General features: G+C 46.9%; 1 pseudogene across 1 annotated transcript in view; it reads left to right on the top strand.

The window, feature by feature from the left end:
* The first annotated feature begins 1,112 nt into the window (after nt 1-1,112).
* LOC309847620 (kinase suppressor of Ras 2 pseudogene) overlaps nt 1,113-21,467 on the top strand; it is a 98,427-nt pseudogene continuing 78,072 nt past the window's right edge. The window contains exons 1-2 of the transcript XR_014316568.1: nt 1,113-1,150; nt 1,397-2,378. The product of XR_014316568.1 is annotated as a kinase suppressor of Ras 2 pseudogene (transcript). The remainder of the gene's footprint in view (nt 1,151-1,396; nt 2,379-21,467) is intronic.

Below are 21,467 nucleotides of genomic sequence, written 5' to 3'. Positions count from 1 at the left end.
AAAAATGGAAGTCGTTTGGATGGTAAAAAAAAAAAAAAAAAAAAAATGTCTGTGGACCACTGTGGCAGTGGTCCAATAAAACTTTGTGTATGGACACTGAAATTAAAATTTTTTTATAATTCCCACACATCACAAAATCTTTTGATTTTTTCCCCAACCATTTAAAAATATAAAAACCATTCTTAGCTCTGGAGCCACAGTTTGCTGGCCTAAGGTCCTTTAGGTAGGTGGGGATCAGATAGTGCAGGACACCTAGGGCATAACAGTCAGATTAAGGCAAAGCCCCTTTCCCCCTCCAAATGGAAAAGCCACCCCTCTGGGTAACTGCAGGCCGGGGTACCAATTCCGGGGTTGGGCAGCGTCCTACGGCTCATGGTTTGTTTTACTTTGCCCCAGTAACAAGAAAGGACAAAGGAACACACACACACACACACACACCACACACACACGCACGCACCCTGGGAAGCAGCAGCCTAGAGCTCATGGAAGATTATCAGATTTGTTCTATTTTTCTCCAGTAACAAGAAAGGACAAGAGACAGAGAGACAGACGCACACACGCAGGGCTCACGAAAGATGATCAGGTTTGTTTCGTTTTACACACACACACACACACACACACACACACACACACACACATCCCCGAGCCAGAAAGCCAGAGAGGACGTGCCCAGGTTCACGCTGACGTTTCCCCAGCACGCACTAAGGGTTTGAAAGTTGGGTGCAGGGGCGCCTGGGTGGCTCAGTGGTTTGGGCTGCTGCCTTCGGCTGGGGTCATGATCTCAGGGTCCTGGGATCGAGCCCCGCATCGGGCTCCCTGCTCCGCAGGAAGCCTGCTTCCCTCTCTCTCTCTCTCTCTCTGCCTGCCTCTCTGCCTACTTGTGATCTCTGTCTGTCAAATAAATAAATAAAATCTTAAAAAAAAAAAAAAAAAGAAAGTTGGGTGCACACCTGCTCCCAGCCAGAGCGCACCTGCTGAGCAGCACTCCGGCCTCGTCTCGCGAGAGCGTGCCGTAGTAGTGGCCCCCCCACCCCCCTCCCCCCACCGCCGCCCCCGCGCCCAGCCCCCGCGCCGGGGCACACTCCCCGCCGGCTCCCCCGCCGCGCGCGCCTCCCCCGCGCTCCCGCCCGCCGGCTCGCACGCACGCCCGGTAGTAATTGCACTCCGCCACACGAGCTCCGCATCCCCGCGAATCCCGCCCCCCCTCCGCTCCCCTTCCCCCCTCCTCCCCTCTCCCCTCCCCTCCCCTCGCCCCGGCCCGCGCCGGCCGCCGGCCCCTCGGCGGGCAGGTGCGCGAGCCTGCGCGCGCTGCGGCCGCCTCCTCCGGCGGGTCCCTGGCGCGCCGGGCCGGGGCGGCTGCGCGCACGGCGCCGCTCCACCAACCCGCTCCCCGCAGGTCCCTCGCTCGCTCTCCATCCCTCGCCGGCGCTCGCTCCCCCCCGCCCTTTGATTGACAGGCAAGATGTCGGTGTGGAGCGAGGCAGGAGCGAATGCAGCAGCCGTCACCCCCGGAGCCCGGCGGCGGCGGCGGCAGCAGCAGCAGCAGCAGCAGCAGCAGCAGCAGCAGCGCGAGGAGGAGACAGCAGCCAGCCGCAGTCGCCGCCGCAGCCGCGGGAGCAATGCAGACAGCATCTTGAGGACGCGCTAAAGCACTCCAAACGGTGGACAATGCCCTGTCACTGCAATTGGGAGGGGGGCAAAGCAGATTTTTTTTGACATAAAAGCCAGCCAGCCAAAAATATATACATTTGTCCTTCACGGAGCCGGTGTGTAAAGAGTGAGCGCTGTTTTCCTTCGCCTCCTCCTCTCCTCTCCTCTCCCTCCTCCTCCTCCTCCTCTTTTTCCTCCTCCTCCTCCCCCTCCTCCTCCTCCTCCCTAAGTGTACAGACAGCATCACATCACCTGGTTTGCTTCGGAGAAACAGCATCTCTCCTTTTCAGGGACCAGAGACTCAAAAAGAGGAGACATTCGAATGGAGTCTGCTTGATACCCCAAAATAAAATAATAAATTTTGGCTCTTGTCCCCTCCTCCCACCCCACCCCCTCAACCCTGTGTGAGATGTTGGGTTTCTTCTTCATGAGACATTGTTGAGAAGTCGCAGTGGTTGGAGAGCGTAGGGGGTAGACTACCTCTACGCCCCCCCCCCTTTTTTCTCTCTGGGAGGAGGAGGAGGGGAAGGGGGCTTGCCGAGCAAGCGATGGATGAGGAAAACATGACGAAAAGCGAGGAGCAGCAGCCTCTGAGTTTGCAAAAAGCCTTACAGCAGTGCGAGTTGGTCCAAAACATGATAGACCTGAGCATCTCCAACCTGGAAGGGCTTAGGACCAAATGTGCCACCTCCAACGACCTCACACAAAAAGAGATCCGGACCCTGGAGGTAGGTGTTGCCTGTGGAAAAAAAAAAAAAAAAAAAAAAAAAAAGCAATCTTTCCTTCCCTCTCCTTGCTCCCCACAACCCCCCTTTCCTTTGATTCTGTTTGTTGGGGGACGGGAGGGTGTGGGAAGGTATCGAGGTGGGCAGGATTTGGTTTTCTGTGATTTATCTTCTTTGCAAAGCCTGCCCTGGGTGTCCCTTTACTGTACCGCTGTCGTCTACGCTTGGCTGGGTGGTGGTAGTAGTAGTAGTAATTGTGATTCCTTATGTATTATTATTCTTGCGGCTGTTATTATCATTCGCTTCCCCTCGGAGGAGGGAGTTCTCTCTTTTTTCCGCTTGTGGGTTTGTTTATATGCCATGGGGGCTTGTGTGCTGGGTAAGGCATTAAGGCGCTGCAGAGAACCCACGTGACCTTGCGCATTCTGCAGGTGGTCAAAGGTGGTTTTTGCTCGCAGAATGGGGCTGCCTATAAATACAGACCTCTTCAGCGCTCAGCCTCCTTCCCTGGCTCGCTTTTGCCCCTTGGATTTTGTTTTTGTTCTTTTGTTTTTGTTTTTGTTTTAGTTCAGTGGTATCCATGTCAAGGGGTAAAGAGGAAAAAAAAATCCCCATTGAGTTTCCAATCAAACCGTTTGATGCAGGGAGCTGTTGCAGGCCTGAAACGTGTAAAAAGATAAGAGAAAATGTGCCTGCATCGGCACACGCAAGCGGTATGGGAAAATACTCTTGAATCCGTGGTGGGACCGCGGGGAAAGGGGTCGGAGGAGGAGTCATCTCTGGCGAGTTGTAACATTGTCTCCAACAGAACTTGAGGGCGAGTTTGAAGCAGTTTTGGGGGATGGGGTTGGATGCAAAGTTACTCAGAAAGAAGATGGCAGAAATTATTTCTTCCCAAGGCAGCTTGGTCAAAGGAGGAAGGTTTCAGGAGCTTTAGAAAATGTCTGGTGTGCACGTAACCACTGGGCATCCACGTCGTTGGAAACATCTGAAGGGTTCCTCTACTTCTCCCTCAAAACAGCTGTATGCATGGCTTAATTAAATTTGGGAACTCCCATTAGCTGGCCTTTGCTGAGGGTAGTGGCTGTGCAGGCTGGGAGCATAGGAAAGGGGTTCTCCCTCTGGAGAAGTGGGCATGTGTGGTGCTGGAGGTTCCCTCTGTTTCTACTCCAGGAGTTTCCAAGGCCCGAACTTTTCCGTCCCTGCTGAATCTTTGAGCCCTGTGCCCCCGTTCCTGCCTGGATAAGTTCCACTCTCTGATTCACTTTAAAGTTGTCCCCCCCCCCCCGCCCCATGATTTTAACTTTGGCTGTTTGGAAGGTCATCAATTTGAAAGGAGAGAGAGAGAGAGAGAGTGTGTGTGTGTGATATGCTGTTTGGTCCCCTAGAATACATGTCTGTGTGCACCTGTCATGTGGGAAAATGATCCTCAGAAATGAAATAAAATACGTGTCAAGAGGGATCAGAGGAGTGGGGACTCTGTTGGGAGACCAGGTAGTTGCTTTCTCGGAGTTTGGGGAGAATAGTCTAGGCTAGGACTTTGTGGCTGCAAGAAAAAGTGTGGGATGCCCTGGCCCACCTTTCTGTCTCTGTGTGAGCAGTGAACTCACAGAACGGCAGGCAGTAAATAAATAAGTAACCCAAAAGGGCCACCTCAGTCCTCTTTGGTCCTTTGAGTCAGGAGTCCCAAGTGCTCATTTATGTATCCCTGTGTAAGTTCCCCTGGTTTAGTTTTCAACTCTTCTCAACATGGCCCATCCTCTGATAGCTTCTGGAATGATGACGATGGTCCCAGTGGACCCTGGCCTCTGTGGCTTCTTTCCTGCACCGTGGTTTTCTTTGAAAACCGGGGGTGGAGTTGCAAGAGGTTGCAATTACTTGGAGCGCATCTGGTTGTCAGTTTCCTGGTCCCAGGACACCAAAGAGCATGCCCACCACTGCTTTACACATATTGTGCAGGGAAGGGTCTCCAGCAGTCTTGCCAGCTCTATGCTTCTCCCGGGTCCCTGGGGCGAGGGGGGGGGCACCGAGGAAGCGCTGGTGACTCCTGGTACAGCCAAATCTTGCCAAACCTCGCCTAGGTTTTGGACCAAGGTTCTTTATCAACCAAATATTTCTGTATATCAAAACCGCCCAAGGGAACTTATTAAAAATGTGCCTTCTCAGCCTCTAACCCCAGAGGTTCTAATTCAGGTGGGACTGGGGGTCGGGGGCCGGGGGAGAGGGAAGGCCCAGGAATCTGCATTTAAGAAACAGTCCAAGTGTTTCGATGCATGTTTTCACATTGACACTCTGAGGAATACCCACCGATTAGGACATATTTCTGCAGTTTGATGGTGAGAACTCCCTGCTCACAAACACTGAAGTAAGCAGTACATGGAATGTCCTGGAAAACTATGATAATAAGCAAAATTTGGTAGCATGCCTATGACCCCATGACAACAAAAATATACAGCGTGGACTGAGCCTTCCAGAAGGGTCCTGCATGATTAGGGAGACAAGGCTCACAGTATAGGTGTGAGAAATAATGATCAAGTCCAAACAGCAAATGATACGGGAGGGCAGCATGTGGGTCTGTGAAGAATATTTTCAAACTGCATGAAATGGAAATTGCAACCACATGTTCAAGGGAACAGTGGCTTCTTTTCCTTGTGTGGCATCAAGTCTGGAGGGATGTGGCTGCTTGAGTTGGCTCAAGTAAGATAGTAACGTCGGGGCTGTCGTCTCTTTGAGCTGTCAGTGGCCTTTTTCTAATGGTTGCAAGTTTCAGCCATCACACCCAGGTTCAAGGTAGGGATGGGGGACGCCAGGTGAGGAGTGTGCAGATATAAAGGGTTCATGTCTTTTTTTTTTTTTTCTTTTTTGCTTCCCCAGAATACCTCTTGCTACCTAACCCACAGATGATGTTTTATTTTATTTTTTTTAAAGATTTTAGTTATTTATTTGACAGAGAGAGAGAGAGATCACAAGTAGGCAGAGAGGAGGGGGAAGCAGGCTCCCCGCTGAGCAGAGAGCCCAATGCGGGGCTCGATCCCAGGACCCTGAGATCATGACCTGAGCTGAAGGCAGAGGCTTAACCCACTGAGCCACCCAGTGATGTTTAAGAATGTCTTATTGGCCGAAACTTGGTCGGATAGGTAGTCCCAGCTGCAATGCTGGGAGGTGGGGAAGCGGGAACAGCATCGTGAGTGGTTTAGATGGGTCGTGGTCCATTGCCTTGGTTGACCTGTTGTCACTCCATACACAGTCAAGGTTCTGTCAAGAAGGGACGTTGGGTGGACAGCCAACAGGACTGGCCATGGCATGTTATCAGGAGGTATTCTGGCAGAGAAGAAAGGCCATGAGCTTTGGAGTGAGACCAATACAGTTTTAAATTGTAGCTTTTCTGCTTTACTTTATCTTGGGCTAGTAATTTAAATTTTCTGACCCATGGTTTAATTTTTGGCACAATGGCAAAAAAAGATAACATTACCCACTTCGGTGGTTATGAGGACTGAAAGACAGGACATTTTCAAGGGTCTAGTGCTATCTCTAGCACAGCCCGCAGGGGTTGAATAAATCATAGTTATGATGATGATATGATTAGCATTATGTGGTGTGGGCTAGATGACATGGAAGGGAACAGCTCAGATCAGAGGGAGAGAAGGAAGAGTTTGAGCAGCATTTTCAAAGTATGTTCTGTGCAACCTTAGTTCTGTGGTCTGGTAGCATTTTCCATTCTTCTAGCACATACTAGTGATCTAGGCACTGTGCTAGATGCTGGTGGTCAACCAGTACTCTGAAGACAAGATGAATTCCTTGGGTGCTAACACCCGAGAAAGGTTGTGTTAAACAAAGGGAAACAGACTTCTCAGAGTCTTCTCAGAGTCTTACTATACTAACTATGGGCATGGTGACTCCAAGAGAGGGTTGGGTCCTTTTTCCAAGGATATCCCTTGGGTCTGATGTTCCATAGAATACACCCAGGGAAACATTTGGCAGAGCAGTTAGGGTAGCTTTCTTGGTTGGGGAGCTGGGGACCCTGAACGGAGAGAAGGATGGGGAAAGGCTTAGATCACAGTAGGTTGGGAGAGCCTGCAGCAAGACAACAAGCTGAAGGCGTTTCGTGCCAGTTGATGCCTTCGTGGGGCTTCAGGGAGACCAGTGGGTCCAGAATGGAGAGTCCCTGATAGAGTGTCCAAGGAAATGAATTTAGATCACAAGCTCTTGAGATCTGACTAAGGACAAGGGAGTCAGACTGACAAAGCTTCCCTCCTTTGAGGATGGAGGTAGAAATCTTCAAAGGTTTCGGAGTAAATACGATAAAAATTTGTTTAAAGGTTAGTCCGATGGCAGCCTGCAAGCAGGGCCTGACAGCCTTTTTTGTCAAGGGACAGAGAGTAAATAGTTTAGGCTTTGTGGGTGACGCACACCCACGGCCCATCACAGCCACTCAGCCTTGCTCTTGTCCCGCGTAGTAGCCATGGATGAGCTATATCCACAAATGAACGTTTCCCCGTGCGGTATCATTTATGGACCCTGAAATCCCAACTTGAAATAATTTTCCCATGTCCTAGAAACATTATTTTCTACTTTTTTTTTTTTTTTTTACATTTAAAAATGTAAAAACTATTCTGAGATTTGGGGACTTACGAGAACAGGTGGTGGGTCAGATTTGGCCCATGGACGATAGGTAGCTTGCTGATCTCTGATCTGTAGGGTGGACGGCCTAGTTCTGCTGATCTTTCCTGGATCACTCATGTGGTTGCCATCACTGGGCGGCTCAGCTGTGCTGGACGGTCCAAGACGGCCTTGCTCACACGGCCAGTGGTTGGTCGGGGTGCCTTGGTTTCCCTCCCCATGGTCTTTCCAGCAGGACAGGCAGATTCCTTCCCTGGTGGAAGCAACAGTGTTCCAAGACAATACACCCTGTCGCGCAGCCCCTCTCAGGGCTCTGCTTCCATGACCTTGGCCGGTGTCCCATTTGCCAAAGCAGGTTAAGTGGGTAAGCCCAGAGTCAGTGTAGAAATTACTATCTAAGGGCATATATTCTAGGAGGTGTGGTTCAGAGGGGCCAGTGAACAATCTAATGTAACAAGGTAGCGTTGCTATGGGAAAACCTCCCCCCCAAACCCAAAATAAAACCAAAATAGCATGGGAAAGAGGGAGGGTCATGGCATCATCTGCAAAGGGCCCCCCTTAAGGAGGTTTTACTGACTTGAGGAAGCAAGCCGAGACCTATCTGGGAAATGCACCAGGAAGAGGGAACAGCGGATGCAAATTTCTTGGGTGGGAACGTGCTTGGAATGTTAATAGAACAGCAAGGAGACCACTGTGGTTGGAGTGGAGTGGGTGGGCAGGGAAGGGGTGAGGGCACCGTGGGAGACAGAAGCAGGGCCCTGATCATAAAAGACTTTGATAAGATACTTGGATTTTGTTCTAAGCACGAACAGGGAGGTGACTGATCTATCTATCTATCTATCTATCTATCTATATTTTAAAAGATTTTATTTATTTATTTGACAGAGAGAAAGAGAGCACAATTAGGCGGAGATGCAGGCAGAGAGAGAGGGGGAAGCAGGCTCCCCGCTGAGCAGAGAGCCCCACGAGGGGCTCGATCCCAGGACCCTGGGATCATGACCTGAGCCGAAGGCAGAGGCTTAACCCGCTGAGCCACCCAGGTGCCCCTGAGTTATGTTTTTAAAAGATCTTTCAGACTGCTGCAGGGAAAATAGACTGTGGGGTGTAAGAATGGGAGCAGGGAGACAATTTGGGAGGTTAGTGTGGAAACCAAAGCCAGGAGTGACTGTGCTTTGGACGGTTATGCTGGTTGGGGGAATGGGGCAGGTGGCTGGATCCAGAAGGTCAGGTGGACGGAGGTGCCTGTGAATCAGATATGGGGAAAATAAAGGTTGGAGGATTATGCCTGGGCGTTTGGCTTAAGAACAGAGTGACTGGTGGTACCTCGATTTGAAATATGGGGAGTAGAGGTGGAGTAGGTTGGACTCGACAGTCAAGTCCTATCTGGACATGTTCCATGTGTCAGGTAGACAACTAGGTATTTGAACCTATAGCTCTGAGGAAGGCTGGAGCTACACAATGCACTTAATATGTCAGGAACTTCTCATAGTATTAAATATTTTTTAGTGGCTGTGGGATAATACATGGATGTAGCACGATTTAACAAATTCTACTGTCAGATGTGTATGTTATAACTTCCCATTATTATAAATAATACTGTAGTAGACATCCTTGCAGTTTGTATCAGTCCTTCAGTTCCAGGGGAATTGCTGAATTCAAAGATATGCAAAGTCTCAGGACTTACGATAGGTTTTGCCAAATTATTGTTCACCAGGCATGTGAAAAGGGCCTGTTTTCCCCTATCCTCAGTATGAGTTTATGCTTTTTTGAAAAAGATTTATCTGGGGCACCTGGGTGGCTCAGAGGGTTAAGCCTCTGCCTTCAGCTCGGGTCATGATGTCAGGGTCCTCGGATCGAGCCCCACGTGGGGCTCTCTGCTCAGCAGGGAGCCTGCTTTCCCCCTCTCTCTCTGCCTACTTGTGATCTCTCTCTCTGTCAAATAAATTAAATCTTAAAAATTTATCCACTTATTTTTATTTACTAAAAAATCTTTAATCCACTTATTTGAGAGAGAGAGGGGCGAGGGAGAGAGAGAGAGCAGAGGGGCAGAGGGAGAGGGAGAGAGAATCTCCAGCAGACTCCCCACTGAGTGTGGAGCCTGATGCGTGGCTCAGTCCCACAACGCATGAGATCAGGACCTGAGCTGAAATCGGATGCTTAACTGACTGAGACACCTGGGTGCCCCTGGCTTTATGTTTTATTTTATTCTTTGGTTGCCTTTTTTTTTTTTTAAGATTTTATTTATTTACTTGACAAACAGAGATCACAAGTAGGCAGAGAGGCAGGCAGAGAGAGAGGGGGAAGGAGACTCCCCGCTGAGCAGAGAGTCCCATGTGGGGCTCCATTCCAGGACCCTGGGATCATGACCTGAGCCGAAGAGAGAGGCTCCAAACCACTGAGCCACCCAGGCACCCCTGCCTATGTTTTGATGACTAAGAGCTCAGGGTTAAAGAGGCAGTTGCCTCGGGTTAGAATCTCATCTTTCTGTTTCTAGTTGGGAAGGATCTGGGGACTTGTGGACACAAGAGGAGGACTTGGTTTTCCACACCAAGTGGCCAGCCTGTGAAGACCTAGCCTCGCCCTTCTGCCTTGTTCTCATAAAGATATGGCTGGGGGGTGGTCTCACAACTCTGAGTCAGTGGTGAAAGTTGTTTCTGAAGGGTTCACTCTCCCTTTTGGGTTTTTGGAGTGGATTCTGTTCTGGAGCAGAAACTTCTTCTTCTAATGGACAGAAGACTGGGGAGTCTTTCTCCTCCCCCAGACCATCAGCCATTTTCTGGGCTCCCACCCACTGGGCTCCTACTGTTGGGACCTGGCTGTTCGTCCTCGCCCCCAGAGTGCCGCTCTGGAGCTGGGGAATGGGGAGGGGTTCGGGAGCTGAGGAAGACAAGGGACACATGGCAGCTGGGACGGAGGATGGAGAAGCCGAGGAATGGGGAGGAGACAGTCAAAGCAAAGAATCACTGTCAGCCGGACTTCTAGGACCCTTGCAACATCCCTCCAGTGGGCAGTGACTGCAACTGTGGTTCTTCCTGCTTTTCAAGTGAATTTACTGAGGTTTAAAGTCACTGATTTGTCCCAATCTGGATGCTAAGACAGCTGCAGATCCAGAAAGAGGTTTCCTGCTCTACTTTGGGTGCCCCAAAGGGGGCATGGCCTGGAAGGGAAGAAAGGAAAACGAGAGCAGATAGAAGGTGAAGGGGACGTGCAGGTGATCACGGTGAGCTGGTCGGAGGTCATGGCTCTTGGTTTAGCGAGAACCATCATGGTGGCGCATACTCTGTCACTCAGATACTTTCATTTCACGGTAGGCTTTTTTCTTTTTTTTAAAGATTTTTATTTATTTATTTGACAGACAGAGATCACAAGTAGGCAGGGAGGCAGGCAGAGAGAGAGGGGGAAGCAGGCTCCCCGCTGAGCAGAGAGCCCGATGCCGGGCTTGATCCCAGGACCCTGAGATCATGACCCGAGGCGAAGGCAGAGGCTTTAACCCACTGAGCCACGCAGGCGCCCTCGTGGGTAGGGGGACCCTTAAGATGAAAGCTATTGGGGAGAAATGCAGAACCAATGGAGACCAAGCAGGGCATCCACAGACACAAGAAAGGATGACAAAAAGAGGGAAACAGACTCAAGGATGTCCAACCAGTTGCCACCTTGGCTACTGAGCAGTTGAAACCTGGTGACTTCTGACTGAAATGTGCTGTTGGTATCAAATCCACACCAGGTTCTGAACTCTTAGTATGAAGAAGAGAATAGAAAATATCTCATTAATCATGTTTTATATTGACAGCATGTGGCCATGATGTTATTTCAGACAGATTGGGTTAATGAAATCTGTTCAAATTAATTTTACCTGTATCTTATTACTCTTTCTTTCCTGAGGCTACTAGAAAATTTTAAATTACGGAGGTGGCTCGCTGTGTATTTCATCTGGACAGTTGCTGCTTTTGGCCATTGAGGTGATTTCTCTGTTTTGTTGGAATAGAAATTCTGTTCTTGGTAAAGACTGAGAATATGGGACACCTGGGTGACTCAGTAGGTTAAGCCTCTGCCTTCAGCTCGGGTCATAATCTCAGGATCCTGGGGTCAAGCCCCTCGTGGGGCTCTCTGCTCAGCAGGGAGCCTGCTTCCTCCTCTCTCTCTCTCTCTACCTGCCTCTCTGCCTACTTGTGATCTCTCTCTCTCTTTCAGATAAATTAATAAAATCTTAAAAAAAAAAAAAGACTGAAAATATGCCACCCCCGCCCTGGGGGTTACTAGGCAGTCGTTGATTAAAGCAGTGGTTGTGTTCCAAAGACGCATGCCCTCAGTTTCCTGGGACCAGTGGAAAATTGAGATGAAGACTCAGAAATAATAATGTAATTGAGTCTCTAGAAATTTTCGTGGTTGCTTAAAGCAGTATAACCTAGTGATTAGGTGAGCTTGGGATCTGCCAATAAGATTGCTTGGATTCCAGTCTGAGTTCAAGTTACTAGCTAAGTAACCTTGGGCAAATGAGCTCTCCTTTCTCAGCTTCAGTTTCCTTGCTTATAAAATTAGGATCATGTTACATAGGATTATTATGCTGATTACATGGAATTGTGGATTAAGGAGCTGAGCAGGGCACTTGGCACACGGCAGATGCTTCCAGCATTCCCTTCAGTAGGTTGGCATGGGGAGGTTAGGACATCTCAGCCTTTGGGTGGGGGTGCCATGGTTGGGTGTATCATTCATTCATTCAATGACTCTTATTGAGCTCCTGGTGCATGAGAGCAAGGTGTGAGAAGAAGAATCCCATAGAAGCTTTTGATGGGATAATGGCACACCTGTGGGGCTGCAGGTGACGTAAGTGAACAAGATTCTGATACTAGGTCTGGGTCTTTGAATTCGCCCACAGATGACTGACTTCCCATCAGTGCCTGGCAGGCTTTAGTCTTTAAACCATGTGCTCATCCACCTCTAAGTTGGTTAACAGTTCTGGGGTTGGTTGGGCCTTATACCTCCTGAACTTCTCTTAAGCTTATGTGATAGAAAGAACCATGGTATTCCAATTGCTTGAAAATCTTATCTTTTAAAGGTAGGGGGACCCTTAAGAGGTTGGCTAGGGTTACCCCTTGGCTAGTGTATAGCTTTGGCATGGTGCTTTGGGGTGAGCCCCACCTCATAAGGCAGCCTTTAATTTTTTTTTTATGGTGGTAAAATAGGTATCACACAATACTTACCATTGTAACCATTTTAAAGTGTGCAGCTCAGGTGGCATGAAATACATTCACAATCTTGTACAACTATCATCACTATCTATCTGAGGAACTTATTCATGATCCCAGATAGAAATTCTGTACCGATGAAACAATAACTCTCCCCAGCTGCATGGTAACCCCCATTTCCTGTGTGCATGAATTTGATTATTGGAGGAAGGTTCATCCATGTTGTAGCTGGTGTCAGAGCTTCATTCCTTTTTTATGGTTGTCTAATATTCCACGGTACATAGAGACCACATTTTGTTTATCTAGTCGTCTGTTGATAGACACTTAAGTCATTTCCATCTTTTGACTATGGCAAACAATGATGTTTATGAACATTGATGTACAAGTATCTGAGTCCTTGCTTTGAATTCTTTTTGGGTCTGTATCTAGGAATGGATTTGCTGGGTCATATGATAATTCTATGTTGGATTTTTTTTTTAAAGACTTTATTTATTTGACAGACAGAGATCACAAGTAGGCAGAGAGGCAGGCAGAGAGGCACTGCCTATGTTTAATTTTTTTAAAGATTTATTTATTTAGGGGCACCTGGGTGGCTCAGTGGGTTAAGCCTCTGCCTTTGGCTCAGGTCATGGTCTCAGGTCCCACATTGGGCTCTCTGCTCAGCAGGGAGCCTGCTTCCTTCTCTCTCTCTGCCTGCCTCTCTGCCTACTTGTGATCTCTCTCTGTCAAATAATTAAATAAAATCTTTTAAAACATTCATTTATTTTAGAGAGACAGCCTGTGTCTGCAGGTGCAAGTGTTTGTGGGGGAGGGCAGAGGGAGAGGGTAGCTTGGACCCAGCAATGAGGCAAGTAGGTATAGAAAAGAACTCTTCCATCAAGTGGGACATTCAGGGACCTTGTTTTTACTGGGAGGCAGAGCAAGATTTTGTTTTTTAAAAGATTTTATTTATTTATTTGCTTGTTTGTTTATTCAAGAGACACAGAGAATGAGAGAGAGAAAGTGTGGGGGGGAGAGGCACCCAGGGAGAGGGAGAGAGAGAGAATCCCAAGCTGCCTCCATGCCCAGTGCAGGGCCCAATGTGGCACTTGATCTCACGACCGTGAGATCATGACCTGAGCGGAAACCAAGAGTGGGTCACTCACCTAACTGAGCCACCCAGGCGCCCCAAGAGGCAGAGCAAGTTTAGATGCCACATTTTTATTTTTACTTTTATCTGGCTTGGAGGAACAGTCCTTTGTGATAAACCCTAAAGGCAATATTATTCTTTTCATATGTTGCTAGATTTAATCTATTAATATTTTGCTGAGGAATCTTCGAGTCTGTGTTCATGAAGGATATTGCCTGTGGTTTCCTTTCTTGCGCCATCTTTGTTCAGTTTCAGTATCAGGGTATCAATGGCCTCATAAAATGAGTTGGGAAGCTCCCCCCCCCTTCTGTTTTCTGGAAGGCACTGGAAGCACAACTGATGTTATTTCATCATGTGTTGAATGGTGGTAGAATTCAGCAGTAAAACTATCTGGACCTCGAGATTATTATTGTTATTTTTGCACGTGGAAGTTTTTTTTAAACTACAAATTCAATTTTAAAAATGTATTCTTCGGTGAATTTTGGTAGTTTGTTGTTTTTATTTATTATTATTATTATTTAGATTTTATTTATTTATTTGAAAGAGACAGTGAGAGAGAGACTGAGAGGGGAGAAGGGCAGAGGGAGAAGCAGACTCCCCATGGAGCCCGGAGCCTGATGTGGGATTCGATCCTGGGACTCTGGGATCATGACCTGAGCCAAAGGCAGTTCCCTAATCAACTGAGCCACCTAGGCGGCCCAGTTTGTGGTTTTTAAGGAATTGTTACATTTTATCTAAATAATTGAATTTATGTGCCTAGATTTGCTCATGGTATTCCTTTACTATCCTTTTGGTGTCTGCGGGATCCTTTATCCCTGATGGTGGTAATACGTGTTTTTTTTCCCTTTGATTCTTTGCCTGTCTGGCTAGAGGTTTATCAGTTTTATTCGTCTTTTCAGAAAACCAGGTTTGGGCTTCATTTCTTTTTCTCTGTTTTTCTGTTTTCAGTTTGATTGGTTTTTGTTTTCGGTATTATTCCCTTCTGCTTACTCTGGGTCTCTTTTGCTCTTTTTTTTTTTCCTCTGTTTTCTTGAGCTAGATGCTTAGATTGTTAATTTGAGACCTTTCTCCTTTTCTACGTATTCATCACCATACATGCCCCTTGAAGGATTACGCTAACAGCATCCCACAAGTTTTGGTATTATATTTTCATTTCTTTGGTTTCTTACTCTCGGATGCATACATCCTTTAATTAATGAATTAATTAAAGATTTTATTTATTTACTTGACAGACAGAGATCACAAGTAGGCAGAGAGGCAAGCAGAGAGAGAGAGGAGGAAGCAGGCTCCCTGCTGAGCAGAGAGCCCGATGCGGGGCTCGATCCCAAGACCCTGGGATCATGACCCGAGCCGAAGGCAGAGGCTTTAACCCACTGAGCCACCAAGAGGCTTTAACCCACTGAGTCTGATGCATACACCCTTCAGACTCGCGTTAATTCCCAAGTGTTGTGGTTATTTTCTGGTTTAATTCGTTTGGGGTCCATGAGCACATTTTATATGCTTTCAATTATTTTAAAATGCTTAAGGTTTATTTTTAGGACCCGGAATATCTTCCCGCTCGGTGAACGTAACATGTGTCCTTGTGAGGAATGTGTGCTCTGCTGTTGACAGGCCCAGAGTTCTCCAGCCATCAATTAGATCCAATTGGTCGATGGTTTTGTCGAGACCCTCTACATCCTTGCTGACTTTCTCTCAAATTGTTTTATTGATTACACAGAGAGGAGTATTGTTAGCACCTACCCTCACTGTGGATTTGTCCAATTCTCCTTACAGATCCGACAGTTTTTGCTTCGTGTATTTTATTTATTTATTTTTAAAAGATTTTACTTATTTATTTGACAGAGAGAGTGAGCACAGGCAGACAGAGTGGCAGGCAGAGGCAGAGGGAAAAGCAGGCTCCCTGCTGAGCAAGGAGCCTGATGCGGGACTCGATCCCGGAACGCTGGGATCATAACCTGAGCCGAAGGTAGCTGCTTAACCAGCTGAGCCACCCAGGCGTCCCTGCTTTGTGTACTTTAAGCTGTTTTGTTAAGCGTATACACATTGGGGATGGTTTTTTTTCTTAGTGACTTGACTTTTTTTCGTTATGTATAGTTACTATTCATGCCTGGTACTCTTCACAGTGAAAACGATTTCTCTGATATTGATATAGCCACGCCAGCTTTTACTTTTTACTTTTTTTTAAAATTTAGGTAAAATTCACATAACATAAAATTTACCACATTGTCAACTTCACGGTATACAATGAGGTGGTTTTTGGTATATGCTTAATGTTGTACAGCCATTGCCCTTATCTAATTCTAGAACATTCCCATCATCACAAGCATGCACACATAAATACCTTGTACAGGCGCACCTCGGAGATACTGCAGGTTCAGTTCCAGACCATGGAAATGAAGTGAATATCACAATAAAATGGGTTGAATGATTTTTTTTTGGGTTTCCCAGAGCACCTAAAAGTTATGATTATGCTACACTGTGGTCTGTTAAGGGTGCTATAGCATTATATCTAAAAGAGCAATGTGCATATCTTAATTTAAAAAATCCTTTATTGGGGCGCCTGGGTAGCTCAGTCGGTTAAGTGTCTGCCTTTGGCTCAGGTCATGATCCTAGGGTCCTAGAATCAGGCCCCCTACATGGAACTCGCTGTTCCGCGAAGAGGCTGCTTCTTCCTCTCCCTCTGCTTGCCTCTCTGCCTATTTGTGTTCTATCTCCCTGTCAAAAAAATAAATAAAATCTTTAAAAAAAAACACTCTTAAAAAATAAAAAAAACCTTTATTGCCAGAATATGCGAATCATCATTTGAGCTTTCAGCAAGTCATCATCTTTTTGCTGTTGGACAGTCTTGCCTTCACGCTGATGGCTGCTGACTGGTCAAGCTGGTGGTTGCTGAGGGTCGGGGAGACTGAGGCAGTGAGGAAGTTTGCTGTATTGATAGACTCATCCTTTCACGAATGATTCTTTGGTTGCGAGCGATGGTGTTTGATAGTGTTTTACCCACAGCAGAACTTCTTTCAAAATTGGAGTCTGTCTTCTCAAGCCCTGCTGCTGCTTTATGAACCGAGTGTGTGGAACATTCTGAATGCTTTGTTGTATCAACAGTCTTCCCAGCTTCCTCACCAGGAGCAAATTCCATCTCAAGAAACCATTTTTCTTTGCTCATCCATGAGAAGCAACTGCTCATCTCTTTCAGTTGTATCGTGAGTTTCTAGCGATTCAGTCCCATCTTCAGGCTTCATGTCTGATTCTCATTCTCTTGCTCTTCCCACCCCATGTGCAGCTACTTCTCCATGAAGGTTGGAATCAGCTTTTTCCAAACTCCCATTTATGTTGATATTTTGGCCTCTTCCCACAAATCACAAATGTTCTTAATGGCATCTAGAATGGTGAACTCCTTCCAGAAGGTTTTTGATTTATTTTTCCTAGATCTATCAGAGGAATCACTGTCTATGACAGTGATAGCCTTAGAAAAGGCTTTCTTTCTTTCTTTCTTTCTTTCTTTCTTTCTTTCTTTCTTTCTTTCTTTTTTTCCTTCCTTCCTTCCTTCCTTCCTTCCTTCCTTCCTTCCTTTCTTTCTAAGATGCTCCATGCCCAGTGTGGAGCACAGCATGGGGCCTGAACGCATGACCCTAAGATCAAGACCTGAGGCAAGGTCAAGACTCTAGATGCTCAACCAACTGAGCCACCCAGGTGCCCAAAAGAATGTCTTTCTTAAATAATAAGACTTGAAAGTTGAAAGTTGGTTCACGGACTGCAGAATGGATGTTGTGTTAGCAAACATGAAAACAACATTAATCTCGTACATCTCCATGCCATCAGGGCTCTCGGGCAGCCGGGTACACTGCCAGTGAGCAGTGGTACTCTGAAAGGCATCTCTTTTTTTCTGAGTAGCAGGTCTCAACAGCCGGCTTGAAACATTCAGGCAGTCTCATTGTGAACAGAGGTGCTGTCGTCCAGGCTTTGCTGTTCCATTTACAGAGCGCAGGTCGGGTAGACACAGCATCGTGCTTCAGGGCCCGAGGGTTTGCAGAACGGGCAGTGGCTTCTGCTCCGAGGCTCCAGCTGCATTAGCCTCTCACAAGAGAGTCAGCCCGTGTTTCGCAGCTTGGAAGCCAGGCACTGACTTCTCCTCACTAGCTACCAAAGTCCTCCACGGTGTCTTCCTCGGATAGGAGGCTCTTTCTTACATGGACACTGAAAATCATGTTGAGTGGAGCCGCCTTCATGGACCATCTCAGCTGGAGCTTCTGGAGAACTTGCTGCAGCTTCTACACCTGCTGCTGCCCCTCACGCTTCTTTGTTATGGAGACAGGCGTCTTTCCTTAAACCTCGTGAACCACCTCGGCTACCTTCAGACATTCCTGCTGCAGCCCCTCCCCTCTCTCAGGTTCAGAGAGTGGAAGGGAGTCAGGGTCTTGCTCTGGGCTCGGCTTCGGCTTCCATCCAGACCACACACGCTTTCTCCAGATCAGCAAAGAAGACGGTTTTCTTTCTTTATCATTCGTGTGTTCCCCGGAGTAGCGCTTGTCATTTCCTTAAAAATCTCTTCCTTTGCCTTCGCCACTTGGCTAATGGTTGGCATAAGAGGCCAAGCTTTTGGCCTCTTTTGACTTTTGATGTGCCTTCCTCACTAAGCTTAATCATTTCCAGCTTTGGATTTAAAGTGAGGAGACGTGCAACTCTTCCTTTCACTTGAGCACTTAGAGGCCACTGTAGGGTTATTAACTGGCCTGATGTCAACATTGTTGTGTCTCAGGGAGTGGGGAGGTCCGAGGAGGGAGTGAGAGATGGGGTAACCGTCGTTGGTGGAACAGTGAGCACACACACAATTAGCAATTAAGTTTGCCATCCTATATGGGCGCGCTTTGTGGCACACCAGAACAACTCCAGTAGTAACCTCAAAGGTCACAGATCACCAGAACAAATATACTGATAATGAAAATGTTGGAAAAAATGTGACACAGAGACACCAAGTGAGTGAATGCCGGTGGCAAAAAGTAGTCTTGCTCTACATGGGGTTGCTACAAACTGTTAATTTGAAAAACAAAAACAAAAACAAGAAACCCACATCTGGGAGGCCCACTAAAATGAGGTGTGCTCATACCTACTTGTTAAAGTTGGTTCCAATTTCCCTGCCCTCCATCTCCTGGCAACCATGAATCAATTTTCTGTGGCTGTGCTTTTCTGTTTTTCTTCTATCCTGGGGAACTTCATGTAGATGAAATGATGCAGTATGTGACCTTCCTTGTCTGGCTTTTTTTTTTTTTTTAAGATTTTATTTATTTATTTGACAGACAGAGAGAGATCACAGTAGGCAGAGAGGCAGGCAGAGAGAGGGAGGAGGAAGCAGGCTCCCCGCCGAGCAGAGAGCCCGATGCGGGGCTCAATCCCAGGACCCTGAGATCATGACCGGAGCCGAAGGTGGAGGCTTAACCCACTGAGCCACCCAGGTGCCCCTGGCTTTTTTTTTTTTTTAAGATTTTATTTATATATTTGACAGAGATCGCAAGTAGGCAAGAGAGGCAGGCAGAGAGAGAGAGGGGGAAGCAGGTTCCCCGCTGAGCAGAGAGCCTGATGTGGGACTCGATCCCAGGACCCTGAGATAATGACTTGAGCCAAAGGCGGAGGCTTAACCCACTGAGCCACCCAGGTGCCCTTGTCTGGCTTTTTCACTCAACATAATATTTTCAAAGTTCATCCCTTTGCAGCATGTATCACTACTTCATCCATTTTTATGGCCGAATCGAATTCCCTCACATGGGTTTATCCTTACGAGGTTGTGTCCACCTTGGGGCTATTGTGAATAGTGCTGCTGTGGAATCCGTTTGGCGAAGGGAGTTGGGGCACTTCGGGAGTCAACTGACTTTCCTAGGCTGGAAACTAAGGAAACGATCCCGGGTTCAGGCTGGAACACAGTGAGGAACTCTGGAGTCCAGAGTTCCTTGCATACACTCTGTGGTTGTCCGTTACCGTCTTAGGATGCTTTCCTGGAGCTCTTGTGGGCGCTCATTAGGTTATCTATGCTGGTTGAGGAGTTGTTCACGCAGGCCTCAGAAACAGAAGTCATTAAATACAAATGTCATTTTAAACACATTTATAGACATCAAAGCAAATCATATTCATTGTAGGAAAAATGGAATACCTGCTGAATTAAAAAGAAAAATGCACACGCTTCTACTCCTGCCACCCACAGATGAACACTATTAGCACCTTGTTACACAGTCTTATAGGCTTCCTCTCATACAAACTTGGGTTTTTATGTGACTTTAAAGAATAGCTGTATTTTATGTATTTTGTAGTCGCCTCTTTTCATCTTCAAAGTCGATTTAAGGTGTGAATGTTTCTCCCTGTCAAAAGCATTTCAAATGACTAGTAACATTCCGGCATAAAGAGAGAGCATAACTGAGTCGACTGCCCCCCTTTTGTGAGTTATTTGGTTTTTTTCTTATTCTCATAAACACAGCCTTAATGACTACTTTCCAAATGAAATCTTTTTTTTTTTTTTTTAGATTTTTATTTATTTATTTATTTGACAGAGAGAGATCACAAGCAGGCAGAGAGGCAGGCAGAGAGAGAGGAGGAAGCAGGTTCCCTGCCGAGCAAAGAGCCCGATGCGGGGCTGGATCCCAGGACCCTGAGATCATGACCTGAGCCGAAGGCAGCGGCTTAACCCACTGAGCCACCCAGGCGCCCCAAATGAAATCTTTTGTAAAGCGCTTCTATTTGGTTCTTTAGGAAATATACCGAGAAGTAGAATTCCTACATGCTCATAAGGCTTTTCTACCTCTCTAGCCCGATGGTCCTTTAGAACGATCCCCGATTATAGCCCTCTTAGAGTTTCCAAGAGTCTGTCGCTTTGTGTCTTCAGGAATGACAACTGGAGGAGGGAAATGTTCCCAGTAAATCTGTGACTTAATAAAAAATACATAAAGTCGCTTTACGGCATGTGTGAATCAACTTGTAATGAGCTGAGAAGCTTGAGGCAAGGCTGGAGCCTGTAAACGCACCCTTTCTGCTGAAGGAGATGCGGAATCAGAATCAGGTCCTTGATAGGGAAGCCTAATGTGAGATGAAATCTTCTCTGAAATGACATCAGAAGGGGAGGCACGTGTTACAATAAATGAGGCTTCTGAGCTCCAGGAATCACCCAGTCGGTTGATTTCTGGGACCAGGCATGAAACAGAAAAGGGACAGAAAATAGGCCGGGGGTAGGGTACTTGGGAGGTGATGTCGGGGGCATGGTTAAATGGAGAGCTTGTGTCCCATCGACAGATATCAACCTTGCCAGTGGATAGGATTTGGGCCTGATATTGTGGGGTGTTTCCATTTTCCAAAGGAACCCCCAAATCAAAACTATAAATAAAAGCAGACGTTGTCTCACTTACCTGATCAAGAACTTTACCATCTCCCCCTTTAATTCACATGTGTGTCTATGGTTAAGACTGAGTGAAGAAAAGGAAGATACAGATAATCAACATCTCTGAAATAATTTGTGAACACCAGTGTTTTGCTAATTGTTTTTCAGGTGTTTTTCTCCCAACCCACCCACCTATGGGTTTCAAAAAATTAAGGTCATACTTCCAAATCTGGAGAAGTTAGGATGACAATGACCTCTCGATTTTATGATCTTTGCTTATTTTCAGTCTACAGTGAAGTAAGAGTTGTGCCTGGTCACACACACACACACACACACACACACACACACACTTCACACCTGTACAAAAATAGAAGAGTATAATGGACCCTTTAGGTACCTGTCACACAAATTCAACAATATCAAATTATTGCCAATAACTCCTCACACCCTCATCCATAGATTATTTTGAAGCAATTCCTAAACCATCATAACATTGCATCCTCAAAAAATTTCAATGTGTATTTCTTTTCTTTTTTCTTTTTTTTTTTTAAAGATTTTATTTATTTGACAGACAGAGATCACAAGTAGACAGAGGCAGGCAGAGAGAAAAGGGGGGAAGCAGGCTTCCTGTTGAACAGAGAGCCTGATGCAGGGCTTGATCCCAGGATCCTGGGATCATGACCTGAGCTGAAGGCAGTGGTCTAACCCGCTGAGCCACCCAGGTGCCCCTCCATGTGTATTTCTAATAAATACTGAGTACCCTGTTTTCAGCATAGCCAGACGACTCCTATTGTACCAAC

This window comes from Mustela nivalis, assembly GCF_964662115.1.
Source record: "Mustela nivalis genome assembly, chromosome: 14".
Lineage (NCBI taxonomy): Eukaryota > Metazoa > Chordata > Mammalia > Carnivora > Mustelidae > Mustela > Mustela nivalis.
The sequence above is the reverse complement of the archived record's forward strand: the minus strand, read 5'-3'. Positions and strand labels throughout refer to the sequence as shown.